This window comes from Camelina sativa, unplaced genomic scaffold, assembly GCF_000633955.1.
Source record: "Camelina sativa cultivar DH55 unplaced genomic scaffold, Cs unpScaffold00441, whole genome shotgun sequence".
Classification (NCBI taxonomy): Eukaryota; Viridiplantae; Streptophyta; class Magnoliopsida; order Brassicales; family Brassicaceae; genus Camelina; species Camelina sativa.
The window spans coordinates 196628-204476 of record NW_010921701.1 but is presented as its reverse complement, the minus strand read 5'-3'; the positions used below and the strand labels follow the sequence as shown (position 1 = coordinate 204476).

General features: G+C 37.5%; 1 long non-coding RNA gene across 1 annotated transcript; it reads right to left on the bottom strand.

The window, feature by feature from the left end:
* Positions 1 to 7430: 7430 nt before the first annotated feature.
* Positions 7431 to 7849, bottom strand: LOC104773090. Its single transcript, XR_765021.1, has 2 exons — positions 7741 to 7849; positions 7431 to 7640 (listed from the first exon to the last, which is right to left on the bottom strand). It is a non-coding gene; the product is annotated as an uncharacterized LOC104773090 (long non-coding RNA).

The following is a 7849-nucleotide window of genomic DNA, read 5'->3' as shown; positions in this document are numbered from 1 at the left end:
TTGTTCTTGGAGTTTTTGGAGAGATCTGAGGCTGTAGGAGGGTTAGTTGTTGCTGGAAACGAAGGGGGAGCTTCTGGAGGTGTTGTTTTCCACGTTTCTCAATCCAATCTTCCTGTTCTTGAGGTGAGTGCTTGACCATGGTTGATCTAAGCATGAGATCTCTCTTGTTTTGGCTGTTTTCTTGTCTTTTGTGGCGTTTGCTTGCTTGGGTTTTTTGTTTTCGTGATTCCCAGTGGTTTCTGAGGTATTTGGGTGAGTTTGGGACGGTTTCGAGGTGGATTGAATCGGAAGTTCATCATTCGGATTCACGCAGATCGTGTCTGCAGAAGGGGCATCGATCGACACCTTTGGTGGGCATCGGTCGACACTGTTGTGGAGCATCGGTCGACACTCTCCTGTGGCATCGGTCGACACTGTTTGTGGAGCATCGGTCGACACTCTCTTGTAGCATCGGTCGATACCAGTCTCAACCGAGACTTGTTTTCTTGGTTTGATGTATTGCTTGTGTTTGTTTGATTGCTTAGACTTGAGGGTTCTCAAATGCTTGTGTGTATAACCTAGTAGATGGGAGGACGGCCTCACTAAGTATTTATGATAATACTTACGCATCTCAATTGTTGTTTGTGGTGTGCAGGTATGTGACGTGGAATCATGGCGATGAGGAGGAGGATGATCTAGGGTCTCGTTTGTGTGTTGTTGGTCTTTGCTATATTGTTTATGATGGAACCTTGGTTAGAGATATGCTAGGTTGATGGATAGTATGCTTAGGATTGTTATTGTGTTGGTTTATTATTGGTTGGTTACTGTTTGTGGGTTGGTTTGTTTAATTAAGTAGTATGGGATGCTTAATTATATATTGTATTTAATTATTTAAAGGAAAAAAAAGGGTCGGGTTGTTTCATGTGGATTGCGTCCCAAGTCTCTTTTGTGTTGGATGCCGCTTTATAATAATCACCCTTTCCTCTCCAAAGAACTACATCTGCCGTATGTCCTAGCGCTTGTGTATGAATACCAACAAGGATCATTTCCAGCTGATTTAAAGACAGTGTCATGTGCTGGCGTCTTCTATAAGTCATGACAGCTTCAGCAAACGTGACTTGGAGGCTCATCTGTAATGCCCCGACCGCCACCTCTTAGTGGGCCCTATGTTCACTCCCAGTCCATGGGCCTCACGTCCTCTAACTAGGCTTGTGATCCCAACCATATCCGACAGCCGGTATGCTACGTCCGGGAGGTTTTCAAAACTTGTTACCGTCCCTACAAATCACTACATGATCTTTCCCTGTGTTTTGTCCTCACTCGTACAATTCCGGCAGTCACTTCCCAGAAGGTCACTGATAACTCTCTAATTTACATGTTTTAGACACCATTTTTTGTCCATATTTTGCATTATATATACCCTAACCTTAGTATTTTTAATTCCTTAACTGTAGGAATTTGCATTTAGGCCATTTAGGGTGCTGCATTGGTGCATTTGTGCATTTTGGATGAAAACAGGTGCTTTAGAGCCTAAAATGGAGGAAAACGATGTCAAACCCGAGCATGTACCCGAAGGAGCAATTGAGCGAGAAGAACAATCCGAACCTCAACCCGATCAAAGAGGTTCTAAAGTCAGGAAGAACAACACGAAGACCTACCCGAGGAGCTACCCGACTTGAACCTCATGCACCGCCTCGAGCAGACCCTCGGGCATAACTGAGCAGCTAGGTTAAAAGGGTTTCCATATATAAACCCCCTCTTCTTCCTCTCGCCCTAGCACGCCGCAGACACTCAGAACAGAGAGCGAGAGCTTCTGAGAGAGATTTTGAGCGACTCAAACACTTTTTCCATTTTGTTAGGATTCGATTTTGTTTCTTTTGCTATTCTTTCTAGTTTTCGATTCTGTACTCTTCTACTTTTATCTTATTTTTAATACAATGCAATTTTCATTCATTTGTGTTTTTATGCTTTCTACCATGAGATCTGAGTAGTGAAATAAAGTTTCTAGGGATGGGATAGACAAATAGGTGTTCTTGATTGGTTAGGTTGTCTTAGCTTGAATATTTATTTTATATAAATTCCTTTCTAGATTGGTGTTCTTAATGCTATTTTTCAAGAGATTGAGATTAGATCTAGGGTGTTTTGCCATCGAGAGATGTTGTTGAAATGCTTGAATCAATCAATGCTAGAGATTTACTCACTTAGCCTAAGAGATTAGATGTGTAAGGAGTTTATTGACAATAATGAATCGGATTGTAATGCCTGCTTAGTCATGTTTCTCCAACGAGAGTTGGGTAGGGGAGTGACTAAGGTTGATTGTTTCTATCATGAGAGTGTTTTAGCAAGATTTTAGAGATTCATTGTCTAGGGAATATTTGCTTGAGGCATGTAGGACATCCCAAGTTGGTCAAGAACACTTATGAGTCAATTACTCCATCCTTAGGAGCTTTCTTATCTTGATTGTTTAGTTTTATTTTATAACTCGACCCCTTACCCGAACTGGTACTCGATCACCAGCTTCGTGTATACCTTCGAGCTGTTCATCTTTGTGTTCTTGATTGCATCTGTCATCCAATTATCCACTCGATCCAGTACTTGAATGCTTGCATCGAGTGCTTAAGTCGTGTGGTTCTTGTTTTATTACCTTTTTGTTTCTTCTAGGTTGTTACATAAAACCCCATTATTGTTTGACTTGACTTGCATTGTTTTGATCATATCTTATCTGCTAGTATACCAACCATTTGGATTGATAACCCTTTGTACTACAACTGCATAGGAGATTGATACCCTGGGTGAAAATCATGTTATCAGTCACCCATCCTAAGACTACTCCAGCATAAGGACACTTAACTGTGGAGTTCTCTCAGGACCTTTGACCGAAAAGATTAGTGCACTTTGGTGACATAGGTGGCCAAATCAATTCTTTTAAACCTCTCCTCAAGTCTCTGAAACTGGGGTGTCACAATTCACCCCCACTAACAGATCGCAATGTCCTTATTGCGCACCAAGAACATCACTCCCGACGGTGTGAGCCCACTCGACTCTACACTCGTCTAGGTTCGGCTCTGATACCACTTGTAATGCCCCGACCGCCAACATCTCAGTGGTCCCTATATCCAATCCCAGTCCATGAGCCCACCTTCCTTAATTGGCCTCACGCCCTCCCACTAGGTCCGTGAGACCATCCATATCTGACGGTTGGTTTTCTACGTCCGGGAGGCTTTAAAGATTTGTTACCGTCCCTAGAAATCACCACATGATCTTTTCCTGTGTTTTGTCCTCACTCGCACATTTCCGACAATCACTTCCCGGAAGGTCACTCATCCTGAGACTACTCTAGCTCAAACACGCTTAACTCTGGAGTTCTCTCAGGACCACAGACTGAAAAGATAAGTGCAATTTGGTGACATAGGTGGCCAAATCTATTCTTTTAAACCTCTCCGCAAGTCTCTGAAACTGGGGTGTCACACATTTGCATTTCAATACAGCCACGAGTACCGGTGATATCAATCAAAACTCCTAAAGATGTAGTCATGTCGTCATGCACCTTATATCTTATAAAACCTGAAGCTAAACCTCTATATTTTAGAAGCTTCTTTCCGTTGTAGCACATTAGTCGGCTTCTGATGTATAAGGGTCAGGCGATGGAGTCCGAGGAGGCACAGGTCCGAAGGTTTATGAGTGCCCTTCGGTATGACTTGAGGATACATTGCAGAGGGCGGAGCTATGCTTCGAGAGCAGAGCTGGTTGAGATTGAAGCTGTGATGGAGGAGGATATCCGGGCACAAGCATTAACGGTGAGTCCAGCCGTCCAGCCTAGGAAGGCTCAGCATCCTGGAGGTTCCAGGAAAGTCGGAAAGCCTGCGCATGGAACCAGGAGAAAGTGGGAGGCTACGCAAATGCTGAGTGGTATAGGGTGCTGCGGGTGTGGTAGCACAGTTCTACCCGCCGTTGGAAAGATCTGAGTCTTGTATTTCCAGAGAGCCTGAGATCATGATATATCTATATTTTGTCTCTGCTAAGCATGTATTTGCCATGCATTTAGTTAGGATAACTAGTTGTTTTGCATAAATTTCTAGTCTCTTTTGTACACTTTGCATATTTAGGTAGTTCTTGCATCATTCTTGCATACATTGTGCATTTTGGAGTATTTAAGGTATCTAGGAGACATCGGGAACACATCGTTCGAGTCGCCGTTTGAGTCGCCATTCGACGTCGTTCGAGTCACCCACTCGAGCAATACCTTGACCGTCGATCAAGTTGTCACCCACTCGAGCAACACCTTGACCGTCAATCGAGTCGCCGTTCGAGTCGTCTTTCGAGCCACCGGTCGGGGGATTCAGCTTTCGATGTCTTCATGAAAGTTGTAGAGAATTGAGTCATCTTTCGAGCCACCGGTCGGGGGATTCAAGCTAATCGGAGGTGTGTTTCAAACGTTATTATCGTTTTAGTGGAAGCGTATACATCCCGCTCGAGTCGCCACCCGTCGACTCGACCCTCCAGCTTGAGTCGCTGTCCGTTGACTCGACCCTCCTCCACTCGAGCCAACACCATCACCCACTCGAGCCACTACTCGTTTGCACATGTCAGGAAGACGTTCCGTCTTACACGCTTCAGGAGATTCCCAAACCGTCTTACATCTTGTTGTTTTAAGTTTTAGGGATTTACATGTTTTTACTATAAATACGTTTTGTTAAGTCTTGGCGAACATCATCTTAATTTTTATCTCGTTTTGTTCTTAAGGTTTTACCTAGCCTCCAAAAACGTTCTGAGACTTTGTATCCAGATATCTTTTAATTCATTGAGTTTTTGCATTTGATTTCTTCTACAAACTTGTTCATCTCATTTTTATCTCACTTATTATGCTTGATTCAATGTTTTCTGAGTTTGTATCTTTGGTGATGATTTCCGGATCTGAGTAGTGTGTTAGTTCTTGAGGATGGTATAGATTAGGTGGAGGATCTTAGGATGTAGAGTGTTTAAGCATTGATTGTATGATTCCCTTCTGGACTAGAGTAAGAAATACTAGTTTTTCTCTGATCAATTGGGACTAGGTTTGAGACATTTCCACACCCAAAAGGTGTTTGATGAAATGTCTGACCAACTAGTGCCAGAGACTTACGTTCCTAGCTTAAGAGATTAGTTGTCTAGGATGTTTGTTGACGTGAATGAACTTGTTTGTAATACCTGCTCGACCATGTTTCTCTAGCGAGAGCTAGGTATGGAAGTGGTTGAGTCTGAGTAGCTTTTGCCAAGAGATTGGATTAGCTAGGTTGTGATGTTCATTGTTTAGGGATAGTTTGCTTGTGGTATGTTAAACACTTTGTAGACTAGGATACTCCACCGACATCAATTACTCCCATCCTTAGGACTTTTATCTTTTTGATTGATATTACATTCCCGAGACTGTTTCATTTGTTCATGCTTAGAATCGTTTTCGGTTTCGTTTATTCTTGTTTGCTTCTTGTCATACATTTTCGCTTCTGGTTCTGTGACTCATTTCCGTTTTGTATTTTGCCCATTCTAGGATTGTTAGGAAAACACTCTTTTTGAATTGGCTTAACTTGTGACTTCTTGATTGCATCTTGAGTGATAGTAAAGATTCCCAATTAGATTGACACCTTAAGTATTACAACTGCATAAGGTTAATTGAACCTACTAGGAGATACAAAAATCCTAGTATCAGATCATTTCCATAGGAGTTGTAATATGAGAGTTATGGTCGAATTCGTGATTTTCTTTTTGTAAGAATGAAGATATATTATAATATATATATATATATATATATATATAATCTTTATGATTATAAAAGATTTGTATGATTATAAATTTTAAAAAGAATATTTTTTGAGATTAAGTTTTTAGTTATAATTTTTATCATATGCAATGAAATATTTAGTAATAACTTGTGACCATTTGAAACTAACTTCTAATGATGGGACTGGACATTATGATAGTCACAAAATATCGTAATTTTTGAGTATTTGTTAAAATTCTGGGACAAATTTTTAGTTATCATTTGTGACCATTTGAGACTATAATTTCGTAATAATAAAATACATAATTATAACATTATTTTAAACACGAATTGTGACGATTTTAAGACATTTTGTTAGTCTATATTTGAGACAGTTTTGTTACTTTTTTGGGTCGTAATTATTTATGACAAAATGGTTACTAATATATTCGTTGCAACTCTTGTGACGTTTTTGTTACAAATAAAAAGTTGTGACGATTGTATTGCAACCATTCAAAAATTGTCATAAATTTGTAACAATGTTTATATTGTAACTAAATACCTTTTATTATGACTAAATATTACGTCTAAATAAAGGTATTTTCTTGTAGTGATTGGCTAAATTCCTCTATGGTTGTAAATATTAATTGAGTAGTATTGAAAAAGTTCTCTAAATATCATTACTTGACCATTATTGATGGTTGTATAAATTACCTTAATATTAGATTAACTTAAGGGGTGTTATATGGTTCTAATTTCTTAAGACTTTTTATAAATTCAATAAAATCATAGAAAATAAATAAGTGAAAGATTTTAAAGGATTGATAGAGAGTTTTCTATAATCTTATAAAGTCTCCCAAACAATATCTCCATTTTATGATACTTTCTATTACTTTATTTTGTGAAAATGTGTATAAAATAATAAACCAATAATATAATAATTGAATTCGTTTACAATCTTAGATTATTTTGTTTTAGTTGAATAAAACAAAAAATTTGTTGGCTATATAAAATTCAGACTTTAAAATCCCTGGATTTATTAAGATTTTAAGTGATTTTTAACAATCACAAACTAATAACACCAAAATTTAACAAAGTTTTAAAAAATCTTGATTGAATAAAAACATATTCTACATAACCTTTAAGAGAAATTGTTAGTAATACCCTTTTATAGATATCCCTTTTCAAAAATACCATTTCCAACATTTTCATTTTTGCTCTCTTTTGCACGATTACAATCTGTTAAATTGAATTTTAGAATTATTTTTAAGGTTTGGATTCTCTATTTTACATTTAGGGTATAGTTTTGATGGTGTAGAATTTGATATTTGAAATTTGGAGTTTAGAATTTAGTCATTTTGTATGTAGAAAAATGTATTATTGAAAATGGAAGATAATAGAGGGTATTTTTGCAAATGCCCCTATGAAAACATCAAAGAATATGAAGAAAATAATTCTTTAAGATATTACTTATTATGAAACGGAGGGATTATTTCAAGACATTACAAACGGAGGGAATATAAGATTTACAATAATAGAGTCAATATATGCAACACATACTTTATTTTTTTATTTTCTACATTTTAATATTCAATTATTAACTTATATTAGCTTTTATTAAACTTGCAGAAAATCTATGGCTTGAAAATGAATATTTTATTTGGTAAAGTTTATGTACTCCACTCTAAATCTTCTTTATAAATTCAAAAACATGTAAAAATTGTAGATTTATTATTTTAAGCAGATACCAATACATGTGATTCATTTCATCTTAGAGGTGGTATACAACAACATTTTGCAGTACCAAGACAAAAACCATGATCATATTTGTGTCTACTACAAACACTATCGCACCTTTCAGTATCACACGGGTTATATTTGTAGCATCTGACTGATGGTCGAAAAAGTCGGCGAGGTTGATAACCTATATACAATATTAACAATAATCAATACTCCTTAGCAAAGAGTGAAATCATTATGATGATAATTACAAAATGAAGGTATGAATAACAATAAACAATTACCCAGACTTTCAGCAGTTGTATGAAGACAATGAACAAAAGATATGATGAAGATGATAGTAAAACAAAATGCCATTAAAGTTTTCATAGTGATAGTAATTATTTAAGTGAT